The sequence below is a fragment of the Piliocolobus tephrosceles genome, chromosome 9, assembly GCF_002776525.5.
Source record: "Piliocolobus tephrosceles isolate RC106 chromosome 9, ASM277652v3, whole genome shotgun sequence".
Classification (NCBI taxonomy): Eukaryota; Metazoa; Chordata; class Mammalia; order Primates; family Cercopithecidae; genus Piliocolobus; species Piliocolobus tephrosceles.
The window spans coordinates 100244020-100271642 of record NC_045442.1 but is presented as its reverse complement, the minus strand read 5'-3'; the positions used below and the strand labels follow the sequence as shown (position 1 = coordinate 100271642).

At 38.9% G+C, this 27623-nt stretch overlaps 1 long non-coding RNA gene and 1 pseudogene across 1 annotated transcript in view; one reads left to right on the top strand and one right to left on the bottom strand.

Moving 5' to 3' along the window:
* The window catches only part of LOC116418934, a 70584-nt gene extending 65916 nt beyond the window's left edge, over nt 1-4668 (top strand). Inside the window, exons 2-3 of the long non-coding RNA XR_004229145.1 lie at nt 3098-3152; nt 4110-4668. This is a non-coding gene — a long non-coding RNA (uncharacterized LOC116418934). The remainder of the gene's footprint in view (nt 1-3097; nt 3153-4109) is intronic.
* Nucleotides 4669-9954: 5286 nt separating this feature from the next.
* On the bottom strand, nt 9955-11327 carry LOC111546693 (annotated as a pseudogene).
* Nucleotides 11328-27623: the final 16296 nt, after the last annotated feature.

Genomic DNA, 27623 nt, shown 5'->3' with positions numbered 1-27623 from the left:
ATACAATGTATTTTTAAAAAACTCATATATTTATAGGAAAGTCCCTTATTTAGATGCTAATATTATAATTTGTGCCTTTTGTATTTTTTCTTGTTTTCTTTTTCCAAATAAAAAGCTTTTGGTTTTATTTATCCAATCTATTGCTCCTTTAATTAATTTCTATTCTTTATTATTTCTTTTCTTCTACATTTCTTGTGTTTATTTTGCTTTTCTTTTTCTAACTTTTTAATCCAATCGCTAATTTATTTTAAAATATCTTCTTTCCTTCCCTCCCACCGAGACGGAGTCTTGCTCTGTTGCCCAGGCTGGAGTGCAGTGGTGTGATCTCAGCTTACTGCAACCTCTGCACTCTCGGGTTCAAGTGAGTCTCCTGCTTCAGCCTCCAGAGTAGCTGGGATTACAAGCATGTGCCACCACGCCTGGCTAATTGTATGTATTTTTAGTAGAGACAAGGTTTCACCATGTTGGCCAGGATGGTCTCTAACTCCTTGACCTTGTGATCTGCCTGCCTCGGCCAGCCAATATATCTTATTTCTTAAAGATGTCATTTTGTGCTACAAATTGACCTCTGAGTACCATAACTTTAGCCATTTGCTATGTAGTACATTCATTACTGTTTAATGCTAACTGTAATTTCTATTGTGATTTCCCTCTTTAACCTGTGTTATTTAAGTTTCCAAGCATATTTTTTCCTGCTGCATCAAATGGTAGTTCTACTTTTAGTTCTTAGGGAATCTCCACACTGTTTTCCATAATGTTTGTACTAGTTACATTCCCACCAGCAGTGCAGAAGTGTTCCCTTTTCACCGCATCATCACCAACATCTTTTATTATTATTATTATTATTATTATTATTATTATTATAGCCATTCTTGTTGGAGTAAGGTGTTATTGCATTGTGGTTTTGATTGGCATTTCCCTGATCATCAGTGATGTTGAACATTTCTTCATATGCTCGTTGGCCATTTGTACATCTTCTTTTGAGAACTGTCTATTAATGTCCTTAGCCCACTTTTGGATGGGATTGTTTGTTATTTTCTTGCTAATTTGTTTGAGTTCTTTGTAGATTCTGGGTGTTAGTCCTTTGCTGGATGTATAGATTGTGAAGATTTTTCTCCCACTCTGTGGGTTGTATGTTTACTCTGCTGACTGTTCCTTTTGCCATGCAAAAGCTCTTTACATTCATTCTTTAAAAGAATATCCTGTAATGACAGTTTATGATTGGTTACTTGTCTAAGTCTTTGTGATTACAAAAATGTCCTAATTTTATGCATTTTAATAGTTTTGCTTGGTATAAAATCCTCGATTGAAAGTTAATTTCTCTCAGCCCAGGAAGATATCACTGTCTTCTTATATCTCAAGTCCACTGTCCATCTACTGAGTGTTCCTTTGCATGGAATCTTTTCTTTCGGATAGCTTTTAATATTTTGTCTCTTTTTTGTTGATGTTCTTCAATTTACTATGTTGTACATTTATTTTTATTTATCCTGCTTGCTACTAGTGTGCTTTTAATCAGAGTACTCCTGCCATCTTACAATTCTGGAAAGTCCCAGCTCTTATTTTATCATATATTGCTCTTCCATCCCCCTCTGCTGTCACTCCTATTAGGCACATATTATAGGATTTATGTCACTCTATCAAAATCCCTACTCTTGCCCACAAGGTTGCACCAATAATATTTTGCCATCATTCTAAATGGAAAATTAAAATAAAATATAATGTTTATATTTTCTTAATGAAAAATGCTAATTCAGAAATACAATGAGTCATATTTGTATTTCAAACAAAGGGAAGACTGTAAGATTATTGCAAAATTCTGTGTACTATATTACATTACAAGGCTAAAAATATAATTACACATTGAATTTGATAAACAAAAATATCAGAAAGATTCTTGAGACCTGAAATTTATAAGTGACAATAACATCACTTATCTCTAACTTCAAACTAGTTATATGACATTTTTAATTGTTGAAACCTGAAGTCATTAAACATTTGTTGGTACATATTTATAGAAGCATGTATTAATTCTATTTGTGGTTGTCTATGTGTATATGTATGTATATTTGTGTGTGTACATATATGTATATAAATCTTACATAAAATGACATACTCCAGCAGCCCTTACTTAAGTTTTCTTTATAACCATCATTATTTCATACCAATTTTTAAATAACAATGATTGTTAAAAAAACAATATATTGCAATCTGATAAACTGTTTGTCTATTTTCTTCCTCTAAAATGTGATCTCCATGAGGGTAGGGACTTAATCTTTTTTTGTCATTATTGTACTGCCTGGAACACTTCCTAACATGTAGTACTAGTTCCTTAAATATTTGTTGAGTGAATGGTAACATTTTTATATGTTCCAGACCTGAATTTGAATTAAAATTGAGCAAGAGAGAGACTTCCATGAAATATGTGAACTAGAAGGGTTACAGGTAAGCTCTGGGTCCAGATGGATCGTAAAGTTGAGGAGTGTGGAGTGTGTGGCTGAGAGAGGTAGAACGAATTAGGCAATGCCACAAGTCAGAGGACTCAAAGAGTGTGTAGTTCTGGCCATGACCAATGTCAATTGAGGAAAGCTAGGAGAGGAAAGCTGGCCAAATGTTTGGGGGTGTACAAATTTGTTCAAGATTAAGCCTGCAAGTTTAGATGCAAGCATATAAAGAATCTGATGGATGGCTGCTCCAATAGAAACACCCTACATGGGGTCTGCAGCCACACCACCCTGTATGCACCCAGTCTCATCTGGTCTGGGAGGCTTAGCAGGGTCAGGCCTCAGTAGTACCCGGAAGGAAAATGCAGCACATAGGATGTGTCCTTCGATAGGTCCCACTGACATTCAAACTCCTTAGTATGGCACACAAGGTCCTTCACATCCTGGTCTCCCTGTCCAGCCTCCTCTATCATCACTCTACTATTGATCTAAAGTTGGCTCCATTCATTTTTGACTAATCACACATCCCTAAACAGCACATTCATGTTTCTCACAGACTTTGGCCTCTTTCTTTCCTCCTGCACAGAATATTACACCTGGTCTCTTTACCTTCGTTTTCTCCTTAAGTCCCCTGCCTATCCTCTCTTGGGTTTCAGGTCTTTGCTGAAACATGGGCACTCGTGGGAAGTGCTTTCTGCTCCCCAGGCTCAGGTATGGTGCCTTTCTGATGTGTCTCCATAACACCACTCACTCCTATGTAACATTCGTCATGCAGTTCTGAAATTGTCACTCTTGAGGTCTGTCTTTCTAAACAGTCAATATGTTCCTCAAAGACAGGGATTGGGTTATGTTCCAGCACCTGGCACAACAATTTTTTTTTTGAGATGGAGTTTCACTCTTGTTGCCTAGGCTGGAGTGCAATGGCACGATCTCAGCTCACTGCAACCTCCGCCTCCTGGGTTCAAGCGATTCTCCTGCCTCAGTTTCCCGAGTAGCTGGGATTAAAGGAACCCGCCACTATACCCAGCTAATTTTTTTTTTTTTTTTTTTTTTTTTTTGGTATTTTTAGTAGAGATGGGGTTTCACCATGTTGGCCAGGCTGGTCTTGAACTCTTGGCCTCAGGTGATCTGCCTTGGCCTCCCAAAGTGCTGGGATTACAGGCATGAACCGCCATGTCTGGCCTGTCACAACAATTGACACATAGAGGGCACTCGGTCAATAGTACTGAATAAATGATGAGTGAAACAGTATGAATAAATGAATGTGGACAGGTGCAGTAAGGCCGTTGAATCACAGGCAGTGTCAAGAGGCATGGTTATTTAGTTGGTTAATCTTAAACCCACTGAAGAAGAGTATGTTTGGTGCAGGAGTCAAGGGAGCGTTAGGGAAGACCGGGAGGCCTTCGTATCCCAACGGAGTTGCTTTGAGCAAGGTTAAGTCCAAGTCAGCTTAAGGATATGGCAGGGCAAAAACATCAGGTAGCCAGAGTTTGTCTTTGGAAATTCCAGCCTTTCTTTTCTGGTGATTTCCCCAACCCCTGCTGCAGCAGTCTCTTACTTACTCTGACTCAAACACCAAATTCCCTTCTACTGCTCTTTCTACTTTCTACGACACCAGCTCTTTAGATATCTTTGTTTCTAATTTTTTTTTTTTTTTTTTTTTGGTAGAGACTGAGGTCTCCCTATGGTGTTGCCCAGGCTGGTGCTGAACTCCTGGCCTCAAGTGATCCTCCTGCCTCAACCTCCCAAAGTGCTGGATTATAGGTGTAAGCCACCTCTGGACATCTTATCTGTGAAATTTTAGGCACTGATCAGTGTGGAAACAGCCATGAACTGCAGGATGTTCTCAGAGGCTCTGACATTATGGCCCACAAGAAGCTGCCCACTTGGTTTCTAGTCAGTTAGGTGTGGACTTCATCAGTCACAAAATGAAGAATCAGAGAGCCTCCCAGGAGGACACAAAGATGCCTCAGAGAGGCATGGAGGTGTTAAAGAGGGAAGTGCCTGCTAGAATTTCAGTGGGTTGGAAATGCTCTTTAACGATGCACAAATCATAGGTATACATTTTCTGACAATTGGAATCTATTATTACTCTTGAACCAGCTGTTCTCCAGGCTGTTTCCTGTAATGGAAGGGATACTTTGAGTTTATATCTTTCCAATCCTACATCCTCAGAAATCTACACTGATACTAATAAAGGGACTCATTTCTCCTACAAGAACCCCTATGCGAGAAAAGTATGTTTGGGTATTGCCTAATGCACTCATAATAAATATACACAGCCATAAAACAGAGCAAAAGTCCTGGTAAGCCTGTTATTTGCAGTAATTGTAGATTGTGAGTGGACATTTTAAAGAGAAGCTTACAAGTTAGTTGTACTTTCTGGTAGTAATTACCTCCCACAAACATGACTCACTTCAGCAGTTTAAATGCAAGAGTTGGGTGTCCCAAAATCAACAGTTTTATAAATAAATCTCTGAATCATGAACTGAATGCATAAATGTTTAAATATTTCTCCTCCTTGATCTCAAAGATAGCTTGAGATTTAAGATATTGCACATATCTTAAATACCTTAGGGAAAAAATAAAAACAAAAAAAGCAAAAAAGGTGATGGATGTCTCTGTACACTGCAGAAAGGCTTTAACTTTGGAAGTTGATATCCTCTTTGCAGGAATGAATCTCCAGCAACCAGAGTGTTAAGTGGATGTTTTCTTCAATCCAAGAGGGAGGCTACTATCAGTCTGTTCTAATGTGGCCCATTTGTTTGTTTTTTGAGTAATACAGGGCAGACTTTTATGGTAATGTAGCAACATTAATGCTTTTAGGTGGGACTCTCCTGCAGTCTCATGGGTAACAGAACATATAATGGAAGAAATGTGGCTGTGTCAGCATGGAATGCTGCAGAAAGAACAATTCATGCCAGAAGGAGACATTTGGATTTTTGGAAGGCTCACTCAAAGACATTGTGTATCTCAATGAACTTGAGCCTTCCAATCAGTGAAGCTTTAAAAAAAAAAAAAAAAAAAAACCTGAAAAAAAAGAAAGCATACTCCAAAATTATTAACAGAAACATCATCCACCCCACTAGACTCATTTTTTGGTGAAGTTCTAAAGTTTTATTTATGTCTGGTTAAAAAGGGAACTGTATTAGAAGTCTGTTCTATTCTTGTATCCATGTTTTTCAGAATTTACGATTAATCACTCACATGGATCTAAGAGTAAAATCTGGAGTCAGAATTCTATATCTGTGTTTAAAATATAAAATCACAAGTCGATCTACCTATGTTTTTCCCTCTGTTTAAAATAGCAATGTGATAGCCAACTTAGCATTGAATCCTATAGAATGTTCAGTGTCGAAAAAGAACTGCTTCTGCTGTTTTTCAGTCCTTTTCTGAATTTGATGTCTATTTTGTTCCCAGTTATTTTCATATCCTCAGCTGCTGCTATTACATTCCCATCTCTTGGAAGGAGCCAGAGCCAGAGAAATACAGGGTTCCTCTGTGGCCAAGGGAAAAATGCCTGCCAAGAATGCTGAACTTCTGGTGAAGGTCACTAAATACTACAAAACGGACTAAGTACAGTAAATAATAATGTTGGTGCACACAAATGAATAGCCAATTGCAATGGCATTTTGTGGGGAAATCTGATATTGTATAATAACACTAGTACATCTAGACATGGAGAAGCTAGTAAAATACCTCCAAAGGGCATGCAGCAATTCTGTTATTAGACAAGGACCAACCCAGAGCTCAGCGTGTCCCAGAATAATCATCCTGACAAATAACTGGTATATTTGGTTGCACATATTAGACCCCTCAGTATCGTAGGCCAGAAACTTTTCACCTGGATTTTATTAGAAATTTTTTGTACAGGAGGGAAAAACCTGACTCATAGAGACCATTCTCTTGAGTGCAAAACGATCACCTATAACTGACTTTCAGACTCCTAGCATGTCAAAAGATGGGGCAAGTTCCTTCTATATAGCTCACTGGAGGTACTTACAGTGCCCAGGATCTTATTTATGGTCTAGAAAGAGTTTGAGTTTTTGGTGGCAGGCAGGGGAGTATACTCTGTTTGAGGGAGATCCATCACAGGTCTTTTTCAACACTGAACATTCCACAGGATTCAGTGCTAAGTTGGCTATCACGTGGTTCTCAAGTCACGTTTTGAACAAGAGTAATTTACTGCTAAGTACGAAGCTGTAGGGTACATTAATAAGCATCTAGGGAGAATATAAGTTGCCTTGATGATGATCAGAAGTGGCTTGGGAGAGGCAGGAGAATGCTAACTGATCCTCTAATCCCCAGGCTCCTATGCCAGGGAATGAGTGAAGTCTTTCCTCCAAAGGCAATAGCAAATCCCTTTGACTTTCAAAACAGTATCATACTGTCTGCATTTTCTCTTTAAGTTAGGTTACTTCACAGGGACTGGTGGTTACATCAGGAGATGACATTTCTTCATTAAGTTGAGGGGTCCCACCCTCTCCCTTTTTCAATATAGCTTTTTGTTAATTTGATCCTAATGGAAGCAAATCCAAGAGAACATAAGGAACATGCCTTTAGGAGTAAATGGGAGAGCTTCCTTTTCAAATGGTATTGCTATGTTCTAGAATGGGAAAACTGGATAACAGAAAGAAGGGAACTTATTCCATATTTACGTTCTCTCGGCATCCCTTCCATTGCTCTGCCAACTGTCCTGCGCTGGCTCTGCCTGGGATCTATCCAGGACCCCGTCTGACACCTGGGCATGACACACTATGGAACACTAGGCTCTGAGTCATGTTCAACCCTGAGGTGTGTGGAGTGAACTCCCTGTGGGATGAAACTTAAATATAACGAGAGACAAGGACCAGTGAGTGAAACTTAAACCAATGAGTTATGAGGGCCCCTTCTTCCTCATGGACTGACTGGCTTGAGACGCTGTTCAAATTTTCAGGGACAGCCATGTAGAAACAATCAGGTGCACAGAGATGCAGCCAGTGAGCTAGCACCTTCTTGTATAGGCTCTACTTTCCCTGCTTCATTCTCTGGGATGCTCTTGGGTGTCTCCTGGGGTTGCACTTCCTAATAACATTAAGCCTTTTGTCTTGGCCTGTACTTTCTGGAGAAGTCAGGCTAAGATATACTTTCAGAGGGGGAAAAAGTTACACAGTAGTTCACCTGGAAGAAAAAGCCATCTCAAAAAGTGTTTATTTTATTAAAAGAAGACTGGATAACGTTGTGTCAGTGTAGGTTCACAGACGTAACAGATGCATTATTCTGGTGGGAGATGTTGTGGGAGATGTTGACAGTAGGGGAGGCTGGGTACATATGGGGACGGGGGATATGGGAAATCTCTGTGCCTACCACTCAAATTTTCTTTCAACCTAAAACTGCTCTGAAAAAATAAGGTACATTAAAACAAACAAATGAACAAACAAAAAGAAAACTGGTAAAAGACTAGCCCAATTAAATATTAAAGTATATTATAAAACCACAGTGATTAAATCAGTCTGCTCCTCATGCAGGGAGAACCAGACAGGAAATTCAGTGTGCCTGCTGTGTGTTAGGCCCTCTATTATGCACTCTACATGAATAATCTCATTTCATTCGCATAACAGCCCTGCTTGGTAGGTATCATTTATGCCATCATTTTAGAAATAAAAACAAACCAACCAAGCTGAGGCCTAGACACTTTCCCAAATTCAATCAACTATTATGTTGCAAAGACAGTAATTGAACTTTTTAATGATAGACATAGCCACAAGGTTATATTCACTAATCATTTCATTCTCACCCTGGGCACATAAGAAGACTACATTTCCAGGTACACCTCTAGGTGTGGTCATGTGACCCACTTGGGCCATTCAAATGTGGTAGAGGTATGTGTGCCGCTTCTAGGCCTGACCCCTAAATCTCATGAGACCCTCTGTTCCCCTACCGTCTCATTGACGCAGAAGATCTAGCAGATGATTCCAGGATCCCAGACGACTCTAAGGCCCCAGAAGGCAGTGGATTCACTAGATGGAAGAAGCTAGAACCCTAATTGCTGTGGCAGGACAGAAACCCAACCCACCACCCAGAGAGGCTGTGACAGATGTGAGAAATACATCTTTTATTCTGTTTATTTCTCAGTTAATCTACTGAGCTTCGGAGTTGTTTGTATAACAGTCATTGCAAATTATCTTAATTCAAACATATACTCGCCAAAGTTTAATAAACAAAAAGGACTCTAAATAAAATAAAGCTATGTTAGATTTTTTAGGGGGGGCTCAAGAATTCCAAATTTAACCAGTGATTTTTTTAACCCTCTTGAAATTCTGTGAACTCAGGACAACAGCAGCCACAATGATAATAACTAACTCACTGTAAGTGTTAAGTTCAATGAGTTTTGATAATTATATAGTCATATAACCACAATCAAGATCTCGAACATTTCCATCACCCCGAAAAGAGTTTCCTTGTGCTCCTCAAGACCTAGGTCTCAGGCAATCATATTCCTGCTACACTGGAGTTTTGCCTTGCATTGAGTTTCATACATATGGAATCACACAGGATTAAGGTTTTTTAAGTTTTTTAAAAACTTTAAAAAGCGTAACTTATTGTATAGGTACCATTTTTACAAATCATTCCATTTTCTGCACTTTTTATATTACCAACTTTAATTTTAGGCATATTATGGTATGTCAACACCAAACCAAGTAGGACCTATTTTGTTCGATGCTATTTAAAAAATAAAAGTTCTATGGGATTCTAAGTTTTAAAGTATTTCTCTCAGGGCTAACATTACACATACATGGAATTTGTTCATTAATTTATTTGATACTCATCCCAATAAACAGCCACTGAAAATGGCTGACTTTCAACCTTTTATGACTTCTGCTTAGCATAACGTTTTTGAGATTCTTCCATGTTGCTACATCTGTTAACAATTCAATCTCTTTAATTGCTATGTTCTTCTTCTTTTCAGTAATGAAATCCCTAAATTCTAGTTGGGTACCTGGCTACCCAGTTAGAGATTATATTCCCAGTATAGCTGTGGTACAAAATTCATTCCAATGAGATGTGGGCAGAAATGATATACCCAATTTCCAGGTCACTCTCTTATTGCCAGGTTGCTGGCCCTAGGGATTGCTATAATGAGAAGAGACATGTATCTATTAGGTCGGTGCAAAAGTAATTGCCATTTAAAAGTAAGGGCAAAAACTGCAATTACTTTTGCACCAACCTAATATCTTATTTAAGCCATTGTATTTTGAATCCCTGCAAAGTAGTTAGCTCAATGAGTGCACTCTCCATGGAGCAGGGCTATATTTTATTCATCTTTGTAACCTCACCACGACTTAGCTCAGTGGTTTATAGTGAATAAGCCTTCAGTGGCTGTTTATTGGGATGAATGTCAAATAAATTAATGAACAAATCCTATATATGTGTAATGTTAGCCCTGAGAGAAATATTTTAAAACTTAGAATCCCATAGAACTTTTATTTATTTATTTACTTATTTATTTATTTAAAAAGACATTTACTCAGCGTCATGATCAGACTATTACATTTAGCAATCAACAGCATGGGTGCAAAAAAAAAATCTACATTAAAACCCTTTGTTGGAATGCTTTACACTTTCCACAGAACAGAAACTAAAATAACCTATTATACAATTAGTCACAAATACAGTCCTCGAGTTTTTTGCCCATACACTTGAGTATTTGTCTAAAACATGTCTTCTTTGTAGCAGCTAGGCCCTGCCACCCCTGTGCTTGGCTGAGTTCACAAGTCTGCTGTAACCTGTAGCTTCCCTGTCACTTCTCTGGCTCTCCTCTCCTGCTAAGCTTTGTTTCCTAATTAAAATCTTCTGCCAATGCCATAGCTACTGCTGCTGCTGGAACCGCCATAGCTACCTTGGTTTCATGGTCTTGCAAAGTATTGGCCTCTACCGCCATAGGGGCCAGAGCTTCTGCCTCCAAAATTTCCTCCCTTCGTGGGTCCAAAATTTGAAGACTGATTGTTGTAATTGCCAAAATCATTGTAGCTTCCACCATCTCCAAAATTGCTTCCATCATTACCAAATCCATTATAGCCATCCCCACTGCCACCATATCCACCATCATCACGGCTGCCACCAAAGCCAACACGACCACTGAAGTTTCCTCCACGACCGAAGTTGTCATTCCCACCGAAACCACCTCCATGACCACCACCAAAGTTTCCAGAACCACTTCGACCTATTTGGCTGGATGAAGCACTACCCATCTCTTGCTTTGACAGGGCTTTCCTAACTTCACAGTTGTGGCCATTCACAGTATGGTATTTCTGAATGACAATCTTATCCACAGAGTCATGGTCGTCAAAGGTTACAAAGGCAAAGCCCCTTTTCTTGCCACTGCCTTGGTCAGTCATGATTTCAATCACTTCAATTTTTCCACACTGTTCAAAATTATCTCTTAGGTGATGTTCTTCAGTGTCTTCTTTAATGCCACCAACAAATATCTTTTTCACAGTTAAGTGGGCACCTGGTCTTTGAGAATCTCCTCTTGAGACAGCTCTCTTTGTCTCCACAGCTCTTCCATCCACCTTGTGTGGCCTTGCATTCATAGCTGCATCCATCTCCTCCACAGTGGCATATGTGACAAACTCAAAGCCCCTGGAGCGCTTGGTGTTTGGATCTCTCATTACCACACAGTCTGTGAGTGTTCCCCATTACTCAAAATGGCTCCTCAGACTCTCATCGGTTGTTTCAAAGCTCAACCCTCCAATGAAGAGCTTCCTCAGCTGTTCAGGCTCTTTAGGAGACTCTGACTTAGACATGACGGCAGGGAGAAGAGGATAAGAGAGACTTTAACGATGCTTCTTCGGCGGCATGCACGGGCAGAAAGCAGAACTTTTATTTTTTAAATAGCATCGAAGGAAAGAGGTCCTACTTGGTTTGATGTTGACATACCATAATGTGCCTAAAATTAAAGTTGGTAATGTAAAAAGTGCAGAAAATTGAATGATTTGTAAAAATGGTACCTACATAATAAGTAATGCTTTTTTAAGGTTTTTTTTTTTTTTTTTGACGGAGTCTTGCTCTGTTGCCCAGGCTGGAGTGCAGTGGCTGGATCTCAGTTCACTGCGAGCTCCGCCTCCTGGGTTCATGCCATTCTTCTCCCTCAGCCTCCCGAGTAGCTGGGACTACAGGCGCCTGCTACCTTGCCCGGCTAGTTTCTTTTTTTGTATTTTTTAATAGAGACAGGGTTTCACCGTGTTAGCCAGGATGGTCTCGATCTCCTGACCTCGTGATCCGCCCGTCTCGGCCTCCCAAAGTGCTGGGATTACAGGCTTGAGCCACTGCGCCCGGCCGCTTTTTTTAAGTTTTTAAGCATTATAGAATCATAAAACAATCAAGGATGAATTATAGATTAACTATTTAATTTGATATTCAAATTTATACTTTCATTCTTTCAAAAAGAAAACTTATCAACTTCCAAAATAGCTAAAACAAACTATGACAATTAACTGGAAATATGTGTTTCATAAAAAGTAAGCAATACTAAACAAAGAGTACAGCTTGATCCTCCTTTGAAAGAAGCCTGATTTCTCGCTGACAAACCTGGTCAAAACAATTTGTAAATCTATCCTGCATCCCTTGGAAAAATTAGCTGTGTGAAAAAATATAATTATTTTTAAAATGTTATTTAACTCATCATCTGATTGCTGCAATTAACTTAAAGACCTAGGTCAATCTTTTTACAGCAGAAAAATCAGCAGAACTTCATGTAGTCTCACAAATATGATTTTTAAGAAGTTGTGTGGTTGCGCATGGCTAGCCTACTTCTACTTTGATGTCCTTCTTTCTGCTATCGAAGGTTCAGTGAAAAGTTTTCTGTTTTGAAAGTCCAAAGAAATATAGTATAGAGTCTAGATGTCAGTATATAAACTTTGAGTTTTAGGGCTTACACTGTGATACAGCATCATTGCCTTTGCTTGTTGGTTTGTTTAACAGAGGCAGGGACTTGCTTCGTCATGCAGGCTAGAGTGCAATGGTGCAATCACAGGTTACTGGAGCCTCAATCTCCTGGGCTCAAGCAATCCTCCTGCCTCAGCCTCCCAAGTAGCTGGGACTGCAGGCCCATGCAACTACGCTGGAATAATTTTTTTTTAATTTATTTTGTAGAGACAGGGGTCTCTTTATGTTGTCCAGGCTGGTTTTGAACTCCTGGCCTCAAGCAATCCTCCTTCCTTGGCCTCCCAAAGTGCTGAAACTACAGGTGTGAGCCACCGTGCCTGGCCCATTGTCTTGTGTGTACCAATGGAGTTAAACAATTGCCAGCCCATCTATAGGAAACTCCTACAAAGAGTTCTCAGCAGGTCCCGCTCCACTCAGCAATAAGGGTACAGTTATTTCCTGAAGTCAAATTTGATCAACTATAATTGTGTATTCTTACCACTAATTTACTTACATTGTAACTCTAAAAAATAATTTTTTATCTCAGCAAGTAAGTTTCCTTCACCAATGGGTATTGTTTTCAATATAATAACTAATTAGCATCCTTTTAGTTTAATAAACTATGAATGAGATGCCCGCATTGCACTTACATTGATATTTTACACTGCTTACCACTTAGGATAATGAAAAATCACTCCAGCCATTTACATAGCTGGCATGTAAATTTAAAGTAGCTATCCATCACAAAAATATTATACGAAATTATGAAAATGGCATTTCATTGTACTTAAAATAGTCGTTCTAGCGTAAATTTTAGGTACAGTGAGTTAAATACATTCCCCAAACAATTTCTCCTAAAAAGCCTTTACATACTGTTATTTGCAGAAGAATTTCAACAAATAACAATTATTTGCCCTACAATAAAAACTAGAATGGTCATTTGACATTTAGAATTGAAAATGGAAAGTTCTTTTTATCCCCCCTTGCCTACCTTTGGGATTGCATTTTTCTTAGTATTTTATTTTCCTGTGAGGGACTCAGCCAGTTTTCCTGACTTTGGGTCACAGGGACTTGGAAAACAATTGAGTAATTTAATAAATCACAGTAGGAAAGGATTTGCCAGAGAATCTGTCTTGATTTGCCTTTGATTCTACTGCCCCTTGGATGGGGAAGAGGAAGAGGAGTAAAGATTGGAAAGAATGGGAATAAAGAAGATATGCCGGGAAGGGAGGTGTGAAGTCAAGGTGAAAACATCCATCTTCCCTGTCCTCCAAGCCAGGGCTACTCTGGAGCTGGCTGAGAGGGACAGATCGTCCCGGGGGCAGGACACACCACCTGGAACTGACAAAAGGGATTCAGACCAATGATAGGTGCTCTTGGCTCTCATACTCTTGCCTGTATATCTTTGTAGAACCAGATGCTTTCTTGGATTGGCCAGATTAACTCCAGGCCCAAAAAGCAAAAGAATCCTAGAACAGAGACAGAGGCTGTGAGAAGCGAAAGGCACTGTGGAGGTTGCTGCCCTAACTTTTGGAAGCCCGAACATTCACATGACTTGCTTGGATCTCATAGAGCCAGCGGCTGAGCTGTGGGTCCAAGTGTCAGGACGCCTCGCCCGTATCTGTGTGTGCAACAAGATGTGCATGATGTGGTCCCAATCCTCAGGCCCAGTGCTACTTCTCTATTCATGCCGAGAGCAGCCGGCTGGGGAGGTGAGAAGGACACATAATCATGGCATTTTTTGCTCCCTGGCTCTGGGCTTCTTAGGAAGGTTGTTGTGGACTTTGTTTTGTTTTGCTTTTATTGAACGGACTGTCACTCTGTCGCCCAGGCTGGAGTACAATGGCGCGATCTCAGCTCACTGCAACCTCCCGGGTTCAAGCGATTCTCCTGCCTCAGCCTCCCAAGTAGGTGGGATTACAGGCGGGCGCCACCATACCTGGCTAATTTTTGTATTTTTGGTAGAGATGGGGTTTCACCATGTTGCCCAGGCTGGTCTCAAACTCCTGACCTCAAGTGATCCACCGGTCTCTGCCTCTGAAAGTGCTGGGTTGACAAAAGTGAGCCACCATGCTGGGCCTGTTCTGGACCTTTGAGCATTCATCTCCCCCTCCCCAAGTCTCCTACCTCCTTCCCTCTTTATAGTTCCTCCCCTAGGCCAGCAAGTGGGTGGGACAGAGAAATCTTCAGGCCCATGAAAAGATGATGTGTAGAGATTACAGCCACCAAATGGCTTCAGAATTATTCACTGAGGTGTGTTATAATCAATGTTATAATGAAATAAATCAACCAATCCAGGGGGATTTTGTTCAGAATGTTCTTGCAGTTGGAAGGGTAAAATCTCACAGCATCACTATAGCAGGTCCTCATAAATGGGGCACTCCAAGGGCCCTTTATTTATTTATTTCTTGTTTTCACAGCTCCTACTGTAGTAGTGCTGCCTTGCTGAGGCCTGCCCACATTTATCAGCTTGCAAATTCTTTGAAATGGGTATTCTTTTCTTATGAATAAACATACATAGTAACCAGTCATATTAAAAATGAGATTATTGGCCAGGTACAGTGGCTCCCACCTGTAATCTCAGTGTTTTGAGAGGCCTAGATGAGAGTATCACTGGAGACTGGGAGTTCGAGATCAGGCTGGGCAACAAAGCATGACCTCCTGTCTCTATAAAAAGTTAGAAAAAATTAGCCAGGCATGGTGGCACACACCTGTAATACCAGTTACTTGGGAGGCTGAGGCAAGGAGGATTGTTTGAGCCCAGGAGTTTGAAGCTGCAGTGAGCCATGATTATACCACTGCACTCCAGCTTGGGCTACAGAATGAGACCCCGTCTCAATATCTATCTATCTAATCTATATTTATACTTCCATATATATATGGAAGTGTGTATATATATATATATATATATATAAATATATGTGGAAGTATATTGAAATATATGTGGAAGTATATTGAAATATATGTGGAAGTATATATATTTTTATATATTATATATGGAAGTAATATGTATATAGAAATGTAAATATAGATATATATGGAAGCATATAGATATATATAACACACACATGCATGCACACACACACATTTATATATGGAACCTAGTTCCTTATGACTGCTTATGTATCCTTATCCTAGGTTTTCAATGAGAAAGGGATGATGTAGAATAAGGAAACAAATTGACCAGCATGTAAAATTTTGTTGTATATTTTCGTTTCGTCTATTTCCATAGCCTCAAAAATCTTATAATGTTTGTTCTGGGTGGTTTCCTTTCTATGACATATGCTCGAGGTCACAAGAATAACACAGCCCACCACCTCCTCCAGTGCTTGTTCTTATTTTCAATTTATCAAAAATTGTAGTTGATGTTGGATGATAAGAAAGGCAATGGTCTTTTTCTACTCAAGCTAATTTCTGTCATTATTCCTAGTTCAATGTTTGTCTAGTGCAATAGACCTGTCCAAAAGGGTGTCCACATTTGTCAAAAAGGAACACTTTCCAGTTCCAAAATTAGAGGTGAAACCTGTTGTACCCAGCTCTGCCGAACATTCCACACTCCTCGGTGGAGGAAGGAGTTGGCTCCGTCCAGGCAAGGTCTGAGGATCTGGAAGGTGTTCAGCCCCCACAGCTATTGGCACGGTGTGAGGATATTTCAGGAGTGCCGCAAAGGACTGAACTTTGTGTGACTGACTGGGAAAATGTTCTGCCTGCACAATCACACATTAAAACTTTTGGGAAAGTGTCATAAATAATACAGACAGCAAATCTGTTAACCTCTTCTGGACAGGACAACATGTCTTGCTTATTTTAACACATGCTACATGTATCAGTTAGCAAAGCTCTTATTCCACCACCAACTAAACATCACCGCAGCCTTAATTTGAAAACCAACCCTAGACTTTCCATGATGTCATGGAATATCACATGTGGAAAATGCATTGTTCCAGTTCCCGCCTTCACACGGTGAGTATTTAACTTACTCAGGGCACAGTATTTTTTTATGTATGACTTGAGTATCTTCAAGGAAGTCCACGATCTCCAGTGTTTGAGATCCAACATTGACCTTGCACACTATTGTGATTTACATTGTGCTAGAGTGAGTTGTATCCATGAGTAGAAAAAAAAAGACATGGAAAGAAAGACAGCAGTGCCTTTTGTATTAGGCCGTTTTCATGCTGCTGATAAAGACATACCTGAGACAGGGTAATTTATAAAGAAAAAGAGTTTTAGTGGACTCACAGTTCCACCTAGCTGGGGAGGCCTCACCATCATGGTGGAAGGCAAAAGGCACATCTTACATGGTGGCAGGCAAGAGACAATGAAAGCCAAGTGAAAGGGAAACCTCTTATAAAACCATCAAGTCTCGTTAGACTTATTCGCTACCATGAGAACAGTGTCGGGGAAACCCATGATTCAATTAACTTCCACTGGGTCCCTCCCACAACACATGGGAATTATGGGAGCTACTATTCAAGATGAGACTTGGGTGGGGACACAGCCAAACCATATCACTTTCTCTGGCAGTGTGGCAGAACAGAAAGAGCATGGACTGAAAGCCAGGCAAAGCAGGTTCCAGCCCTGCTCCTTACTTGCTGGCTGTGTCACCTTGTCCAAGTAATGTAACCTCTTTGACCTCAGTTTCCTCATCTGTAAAGTGAGGATAATACTAGTCTTATGTAATTGGATCATAAACAGTGATAGAACTAGCTATTATTTATTGAGCACTTACTATGTAGAGTATTTGGCCCCAGCGCTATATGTGTTATAACTCACTTAATATTCTCAACCACAGTGATAGGTTCTATTGTGATCCTGAAGAACCTGCGGCACAGTAATAGCCATAAAGGGAGCCATTATGATCAATAATCATGATGGTGCTAATATTGTTGTGACAACATTGACAGCTAACAATGAAAGGAAGTAAAACAAACAGGAATTTCTTCACTTAAAAATATTATAAAAGCAAGATTTATATGAAAAAATACTCAGTAGGGGAAAAACACATCATTCTTTAGATTTACACTTGAATTTTTACCCCATGCGTCTTTCTCCAGATTGAAAGGGACTAGCACACCGAACAAGAAAAGACCCATCCCAAGTCACAGCATCAAGGAATTTAGGAACACCAAAAAGCAGACAAAATCCCAGAATCTTCCCAAAATGGATAAACAAGCCAAGAAAAGCTGCTTACATACAAAGAGATGTCAAATAGCATTAAACTCCCCAACGGGAAATTAAAAGAAAATGGAGAAATGTCTTTGAATTTTTGAGGCAAAATTACTTCCAACTTACAATATTAAAAATGGATAAATTATCAGTTAATCCTGATTGTTATAGGATATTCAAAGGCTCAAAATTTTACCTCCTATACTCTCTTAGAAAAATATTGGAGAATGTGTTCCAGAAAAAAAGAGGAAGTAAATGAAGAAACAGGAATACTTGAGATACAGTAAATAGAATATGTAGCAAACTAAGAAAATTCCCAGAAGATAGTGTAGGAATGTTGCAGAATGACAGCAGTGCAGCAGCCCTAGATAGCACATTCATATTTGACCAACTGGGGCAAAAGCTGTAGGAGAGAAATCTCCAGAGAGGAGGAAAACGGAACTGACTGATCTGCTGTCTTTAGGTTTGGGGAAAGTTATTTTTAGTTGTTTGACAGATATGTTACAGCATTAGAAAAAAATATATACTGATAGATACAAAGAAACTAAGCAAATAAAAATATAAAGAAAGCAATTATTAATTCTAGGAAGAATAAAAATTGTACAAAAAGGAAACAATCAAAGTATACTAACTGAAGGAGAATAAAAAATATTTACCTAGCCTTACTAACATAAACAATGATTGCTGTTTTTGCCAAAAACTAAAATCTAACTCTATTGGGCAGATGGGATATGGAAGTGGAAGGTAGGGCATAAGACAATGGCAGCCTCACCTACCATAATATGAAGCTTACATTGTCTAAAAGTCATAAACCAAGATACTATACCTAAAATGTGGAGAAACAGCTGAAATAACTGAACATGGCTACTGCTGGGTAGTCTATTCGTGAAGTAAAGAGGAATGGGAGGGGGACTGTTGGTTTTCAATAATAAGGCTTTTAGATTTTTTAATTTTAAAATATGTACAGGCCAGATGCAGCGGCTCAGGCCTGTAATCCCAGCACTTTGGGAGGCCAAGGTTGGAGGATCACTTGAGGTCAGGAGTTCAAGACTAGCCTGGCCAATATGGTGAAACCCCATTTCTACTAAAAATACAAAAATTAGCCTGGCGCGTTGGCATGCACTTATAATCCCAGCTACTGGGGAGGCTGCGGACTACAGAGCAAGAATCGCTTGAACTCGGAGGCAGAGGTTGCAGTGAGCTGAGATCGCGCCATTATACTCTATCCTGGGTGACAGAGTGAGACTCCATCTCATAAATAAATAAATAAATAAATAAATAAATAAATAAATAAATAAAGCAATGGGAAGGGAAATATTTAAGGCAGGCAAATAACAAATCATTTTTTTAAATTACTGGTTACCGATTTGAAATGAGTTCCTAATAAGATTTATTCTTTCTCTTTGTGCCTTAGAAAGGAAACCCATGAATACATGTGCCTATAAGAGAGGAAAGAACTAATATGTTTTGAGGAGGAAACAGAACATTTCCAAACAGGCTGAAAGCTCTTCCTGGTGTGCATAACAGGGACTCACAGGCTGGAGGTCTGTCGTCGTCGTTGGGACAGGGGAGGGTTTAGTGCAAATGAAGAACGTGGAGAAAGAAAAATGTAGGGATGTAGGGTTCCTTCTTTCCTAATTGGAGATAGGTTTGTCTCTGAATTAATACTCCTCTCCTTCTTCTATACTTTAATAACTATTTGTGCTACATATGTTTCCAAGTGTTCTGAGTTTCTGGGTAAAATGATATTTAAAGCCTCATTTCCATTTGTCCAATGCATTATGAAATTTGAAGGCTTGTGCACCACTATGGAAACTATGGGTCACAGCTAGATTATTCTGAAGCAATGGTTGCCATTTTGATATCACCATTATTTATGGTACCAGAAGTTTTGAAGTCCCTTCAGCTATGAAAAAAGAACAATACACTAGCTTTTCTGTAAGACAAATATAGACACTGACTGTTTATTCCACAATTTATACAGCCATTCATTTTTTAATCATTTCTAATTATATTAACAAGAATTCTAGGAATAAAGGAACCCTGCTCTAGAGTATTATTTTATCTTAAGTTCTAAGTCTGGGTTTCAGCTTCTGTCCTCTGAAGTGGAAGAGCAAGGATTGAGTCTTTCCTAAAGTTCTGATAGCTCTCCTCACCCAGATAGCCTTACCATTGCTTTTTACCAGCCAGCTGGCTCTGTTGGCTCATCTCTTCCAATGTCCTGCTGGGGCTAATCACCGCAAAGGGTACCACATAAATTAACTATTTTTTGCAAGAGACAGAGTCTTGCTCTGTGACCCAAGCTGGAGTGCAGTGGTGCGATCATAGCTTACTGCAGCCTCAACCTCCTGGGCTCAAGGGATCCTCTTGTCTTAGCCTCCTGAGTAGCTGGGACTACAGATGTTCACCACTATGCCTGGTTAAAAAAAAATTTTTTTAAGATATAGGGTCTTGCTATGCTGTCCAGACTGCTCTTGAACTTCCAGCCTCAAGTAATCCTCTCCTCCTTGGCCTCCCAATGTGCTGGGATTATAGGGATGAACCACCACACCTGACCACTAATTTTAGTTTAATGGGATTGAACATAAACATGAACACAGAAAGTATATAAAATGTATTTCCTTTATATACACACCCATACATGCACATACTCTCTGGTATACACTTCTGCATTAGAAAACCTCTGGTTCCAACTAAAGAAGCCTGGATTAAATTTTGTAAATTCAGTTTAGCACGTAATCTACATGATTGAGTCATGAATAAAACCCAGGCCATGTTCTTACAGAGAACTGGTTTTTATGAAAACAGCTAGTGGTCCTCACTTGTTGTAGAGGATGCTCAGGCAATTTGGTCCATTTTATCTTCCCACACAGGAAGACTTCACTAATAAACTGACAGAAAAAGTATTTTCATTCAACAAATATTTGTGAGCACCATCTTCGAGGTGCTGAGGATTCGGTAGAAGCCAAAATGTACAGAAAGCCCTACCCTCCTGAAACCTACCTTGGGGTGGGAGATGACATGAGGAGAGTTGAAGGAAAAGCAGATTTCCTTTTATAGAAATGTCCCAGTGAGTCAGTTTGTAAGATGCTTCTCATAAAATGTCAAAAATGTATACAGATATTTGCTAAGTAAAATATTTCTTGATTTAGAAAACTTCTGGTTAGAGATTGGTTAACTTTTACGGTTAAAATTTTATTGAGTGTAATAAAATCCTATTACTCAGCAACTCAACTATACTATTGATTTGATTCTGGTGCAAACACATGCAGTGTTTACATTTAACTTCTTATGCCATGGAGAACCTAAAAATAAAATGCTGTACCCCAATTCTCGTATCATAACATGATTCTACTTAGATGTAGCAAGATCTCTGTTTCTGTAACATGGGTTTTATATAATTTCAGTGCTAATGTCTGAGATTAATCAACTACTATCAGCCAAAGGAGGTGTTACACTTATTACATGAAAATCCTCTACTTTCCCCACACAGCAGCAGTAATAATAGCAAAAAATAGAATAATAAACCCGGAGTCAGAATAATCATTTCGATTTTTTAAGTGGGGCAAAGATGTAGTAAAAGATGGGTGAAAAAGTACCCAATTAATTCAGTTGACATGTTATACACAGTATTACTACTGTGCCTCTTCTTGTAAGGCAAATGGCAACCAGGATAAGAAGGTGGAACCTGGGGGCTGCCAGGGAGTCACAGTCAATATGGGAGAGCCCCCAGCATGACAAGTTTCGGAATTTATGTTCCTCCTGAGTTGCTCATCAACCTAAGGATTAAGACAGCTAGCGGAATACGGTTAGGCTAGTTTTTTTTTTATTGTGTTTTGTTTTAATCAAGGCAGAGAACAGAGGAAGTTATTTATAGTATGGTACTAAAATAAAAGACCCATGGGTGAGGCAGTGGCTGTTAAATTTTGGTGTGCATCAGAATCACCCAGAGGGCTTGTTAAAACACAGATGGTGGGGCCCCCAGAGTTTCTGATGCAGATCTGGTGTGGGGCCTGAGAATTTGTTTTTCTAACAATTTCCAGGTGATGCCGGTACTGATAGTCCAGGGATCATATTTTGACAATCATTTGGGTGAGTAGATATACAAAAAAGATGCAAAAAAAAAAAAAAAAAAAAAAAAAGGGAGGAGGAGATGACAGGCAGAATTCTATGATGATCCCTGTTATTTGTGTGTCCTTCCCCTTGAGCACAGGGGAACCTGTAAACATGATGCCATATCACTGCCACAATTAGGTTGATAATAAGTTGACTTTGTATAATCAAAAGAGAGATTGTCCTGGTTGGGTCTTACCCAATTACATGAGCCTTTAAAGAAAGGTGACAAGTCAGAGGCCAATCCAGCTGGCTTGGAAGAAAATAAATATCCATGTTGTGAACTGCCTAGGGGAGCCACATGTCACCTATATTTGACTGACCAAGTATTTATTAACTGACTAGTGTTTGCAAGATTCTGTTGGGCCCAGCTGTGGAGTTAAAAAACGTTCACAGTTCTTTTCCTCAAAAAGCTAACTATCTACTAAGAAGGATAACATAAGAACACAAACAATTTTTCTTCAAGGCAAATTACACTAAGAGTCCTAGGAGAGACATAAGCGAAGTGTTATAACATTTTAAGGAAGAACAGGTCACATCTGGCTGGGAATGGAAATATTTAATAAAGTGGCATGGGAGAAAGTATTAAAAAATAAGATTACCACAGGCAGAGAGATAGGAAAGAGAAGAGCAGAGGGGTTGGATAAAATAGGATCATGTATTCCAGAGAGAGAGTGAGAGAGAGAGAGAGATCAAATAGACTAAGGCTTGCAGGTATGAAAAATACAGAGCATATTTGTGGAATTGCAAGTAGTCTAGTACGGCTACAGTACCAAAACCAGTGGTGGAGCAGGAGGAGGATAGGATCAGAACAGTCACTAGTAAGGGGTTCTAAATGTTAAGGGAGGATCAGTGTTTGGGAGAAGCAAGCAGGAGTGGATGATGGGGGCCTGTCCATAGAAGTCAGTGGGACTAGAATTCACTGACTGGACATTAAGTTGATGATTTACCAAACCCAAGTCCTTCTTTTCTGCTAACAGGTCCAGGATTGCTCCGAGAGCCTTATAGTGCCTTGAATTTATTTATTTATTTATTTATTTATTTTTATTTTTATTTTTTGAAACAGAGTCTTGCTCTGTGGCCCAGGTTGGAGTGCAGCAGCACAGTCTCGGCTCACTGCAACCTCTGCCCTCCCGGGTTCAAGTGATTCTCCTGCCTCAGCCTCCCAAGTAGCTGGAATTACAGTCGCGTGTTACCACACCCAGATAATTTTTGTATTTTTAGTAGAGACGATGTTTCACCATGTTGGCCAGGCTGGTCTCGAACTCCCGACCTCAGGTGATCCACATGCCTTGGACTCACAAAGTGCTGGGATTACAGGCGTGAGCCACAGTGCCTGGCCAGTACCTTGACTTTATACATGTGTGTTTGGGAATTTTAAGAATAGCAGTGATGGACTGGGTGCAGTGGCTTACGCCTGTAATCCCAGCACTTTGGGAGGCTGAGGTCGGTGGATCACCTGAGGTCACGAGTTTGAGACCAGCATGACCAACATGGAGAAACCCCGTCTCTACTAAAAATACAAATTTTGTATTTAGTTAGGCACGGTGGTGCATGTCTATAATCCCAGCTACTTGGGAGGCTGTGGCAGGAGAACCGTTTGAACCCAGGAGGTGGAGATTGCAGTGAGCCGAGATCGAGCCATTGCACTCCAGCCTGGGCCATGATAGCGAAACTCCATCTCAAAAAAAAAAAAAAAAAAAAAAAAAGAATAGCAGTGATGATATGAGGCACAGGACTCCATTGTACTTAGAAAGATAACCTTCACAGCAAATTGGAAATCTCCTCTATATTTCTCTTGCTGTTTACGTGTATTAAAAACAGCTTATCATAACCTTTATCACTTACACATAAATGTAACATGGTATCTATATCCCAGTAGCTTATCTTCATTGCCAATTTGGTGTTCACTGAGAGGGGATTTTTATTTCCTTGGCTTTCCTTTTCTAAGGACAGCAAATTTTCATATTGCTTTTCCTATGCTGGGCATTAGAAATATGGCTATCTCTATGAGTCAGCAGAATTCCTTATCTTTCTGGAACTGGTCAGATGTTTCCCTGTCCCTAATCCTAGGAAGTATCACATGGAGGAAAAGAGATAATGTGTTTTCTGTATGTTGAGTAGCACCTCCTTCCTGTAACATAGATTTTCTTACCTTGTTTATAATTTCACAGACTTTTCTCGAAAGGCCTTGTTACAATTGCAAACATTTAAAATATTATAATCTCTCTTTAAGCATCACTTCTAGAATTCTTCTAAATTACATATAACGTATCTGACAGAAAGTGCTCAGTATTTAACAGTATTACTGACCTTCCTCAGCAATACATGCAAAACTGGGCTGTCATAAAACATGGCTTAACTGCAAAGTTTAATGTGAAAAATCAACTTCCATTTTAGGATATGATGGAGGAGCTTAGCATACACCAATGCACCCACAGAGAACACACAGAAAAAGTTAATGAGATACACAAAATATCTGTTCCAGCACATCAGTGGTTTGCTTCCTGAAGCAACCAAGAAGAAGGAAGTCCAAGATTGTGAAGATTCTGGAGAAGTCGAGACAACAGTGGAGAGACTAGCTTGAAATCTGTAGCTACTTTTACCATGGGTAAATTTGCCAGTTTTGGATTCTAAAATCTGAGAATTGCCTGGACAGAGGGCTACTAGGAAAGAAGCAGACCAGCAGAGTTTTTAGTGGTCTTGCAGTACTGGGGCTAGAAAACGAGAGATTTGAAGGGCTAGTGTTTGATTGAAAGGAATGAGTGAAGCGCTAGCGTTGGCATAAGAAAGTTTCCCCCATGATAAGTACTGAATTCTGAAGCTGCATGAGATGGAAAAATAAGAAACTAAGAACACAGCACCAGAAAAGGTCTGCGTTTCTGATTCAGGACAATAATAATAATAAGGTTAAGAACTAGCCAGGAGAAGCTCCAGTGTACAGTATAGGTTTCCATGCAGAAGCCTTAGAGAGCCACACTCTAGGGAGGTAAATAGAGTCTTTATCTGTGTGAATAAAGCTTAGTTCCTGGTTGTATTTGTTATCAATCTTCATTCTATCTACCCAGAAAGGAAAGATGAAACTTCTCTGGAGAAGGTTATGTGATCTGGAACCTCTATGATTTTTAATGTATAATGTCCAGAATTCACTTTTTAAAATTACTTAACATGCCAAGAAAAAGATCATAAAATCAAGAACAGGTAGATAAAAAAGATCCCTATATGATTTGGTGATGGGATTTAGCAGACAGAGACTTTGAAATAATTATGATTAATATGGTCAATGAAATAGAAGAAAAGGACAAAAATATACTAAGATATTAAAAAAGGGCAAGAATTGAAATTAGAAACTCAGCATATGGATTTAACAACAGATTATATATGTGAGATTAAAAGCATAAGGAAACCCAAAGTGAGGCCAATTCAATACTGAACAACAGAGCTAAAAAAAAAAAAAAAAGTGTAAGATACAAAAGAGTATGAAATAATACATGTGAAACACAGTGAAAATGTCCAAGAAACATGTAATTAAAGTCTCAGAAGGAACAGGAAGAGAGAATGAAACTAAAACAATATTTGAAGAGATAAACATGACTATTCCAGAAGATGAAAGACATCAAACACAAATCTAATGATTTAAGGCTCTGAAAGCCTTAAAAGGAAAAATACAAAAAAGGATAAATATTCCTGGCACACTAGAATAAAACCGCTTAAAAAACACATAGACAAAAAGAAAATTTTAAAAGCAGCCAGAGAGAAACTTTACTTTCAAAGCATCAGAACTGATTAGTTGATGACTTCTCAACAGTGATAATGGAAAACAAAAATCAATAGTATGACAGAGCTAAGAGTGCTGAAAGATCATAACTGCTGATCAAAAACTGTAATGCCCAAAGTCCTTCAAAAATTTAAAGTGATGTAAAGACGTTTCAGGAATACCAAAACTGACACTGAGATAATTTGTTGCCAATAGACAAGCAGTTAAAGAAATACATGAGTGCTTCAGACAGAAAGAAAATGATCATTGACAAAAATATCAATAAGTTATAAAAAGCAAGAGAAAAAGTAAAATTTTTGATAAATATATTAATAATTGAATATTATCTGTATAAGATGATGATAATGATAATGCTGAGTATTTACAGAGTTTAAACTATATAAAGAATTAAAAGGCAAATAAGAATAAATTTAAAAGTGGGCAGGGATAAACTGAATCTAAAAGTTATTAGGTCTTAGCATTTTCTGAGAAGTATTAAAAGTAATAATCTATATTAGCTTATAATAAGTCAAAAATGTGAATTGCAATCTCTAGGGTAGTTACTAAAGAAGAGTTAATGGATAACTAACAAGATAACAGTTGAAACAAAATAATCAAATGATTAATAAAAAAGTGGACAAGAAAGGAGAAGAAAAAAACAAAACAAGTGGGTTAAATGGGAAAAAAAAGAAAGAGGAAAGATTTAAACCCAACAATGTCAATAATTACAATAAATGTAAATGAGTAAAATATTCCAAGTAAAAGACTAAGATTTTCAGACTAGAGGAAAACAAAGAAAAACAAAACAAACAAATCTAACTATATTCCTTTTACAAGAGACATATTTAAACATAAGGCACAGGTTAAATGTATAAGTATGAAAAAATAGTTGTTTCAGTTATACTAAGACAAGATGCATTATAAGAGATAATGAAGAACTTTTCATAATGATAAAGGATTCAATCCACCAGGAAATATAAAAATTCTAAATTTGTATGCACTCAAAGACAAAGATTCAAAATGTATACATCAGAAATTAATAGTACTAAAAGAATAAATTAACCAAATTATAATTACAGCAGATTTTTTTTTTTGAGACAGTTTTACTGTGTCGCCCAGGCTGGAGTGCAGTGGTGTGATCTTGGCTCACTGCAAGCTCCGCCTCCCACATTCATGCCATTCTCCTGCCTCAGCCTCCCAAGTAGCTGGGACTACAGGTGCCTGTCACCACGCCTGGCTAATTTTTTGTATTTTTGGTAGAGACAGGGTTTCACCGTGTTAGCCAGGATGGCCTCGTCTCGATCTCCTGACCTTGTGATCCACCCGCCGTGGCCTCCCAAAGTGCTGGGATTACAGGCGTGAGCCACTGCGCCCGGCCAGTTACAGAGAAATTTTAACACACTTGTCTAAATAGTTGACAGAGCAAGCAAATCAAACTTAGGTAAGATTATAAAAATCTAAACAACACAATTAACAACTTGGTTTAAAGAAAATACCTAAAAAGGAGAATTTGTATTATTTTCAAATGTGCATGAAGTATTTACCAAATTCAACAATATTATGGGTCATTAAAAATGTCTCAACAGATTGGGCATTGAGAGAAAAGAAGAAAGAGATACTGAGATTGCTACAGCATTTCAAGCAAGTAACCTGAGTTTTACTCTAATCTGTCTGATTTGGATCACATGTTCACCTCTTAATTCGTTCACTTCTTAACAAGGCCAAGAGGGTAGATTGAACTGATTAATTTAGTTTGATCCTATGCTCCATCTCCTGAATCTGGGGGCAAAAATGGTCCCATATCTATATGGAACCCCTAAAGAGACATGAGTTGTTTGGAAGAGGGTGATGCGGAGGTTCCCAAACTTACTTTCTTTCCCAATGCCCTTAGTGCCTCAATGATTTTTTCATAGTGCCCATGAATCAAAAGAAACCTCAAACAGGTCCTTTTTTTCTTCCTTTTATTAAGGAGTAACAGTCAATCAACTCAATAATAGTAGTTCATGCAGTGTCCAACGAAAGTCACAATGTTTCTCTTAAAAATTAAAAATATTCCAGTCCTTCTCTGAATTCTCTGTGGTGCCCCAGAACACTTCAGTGCACAATTTGGGAAGTGTAAGGGTAATGGCTGATTGGGAGGCAGCCACACATATCCAGACTTCCCAAGTCAACAATCATAAAAAAAAATCACACCAATTATTCAGGAAGAAAGGATATAAACTTTCATAAAGGAGAAGCTA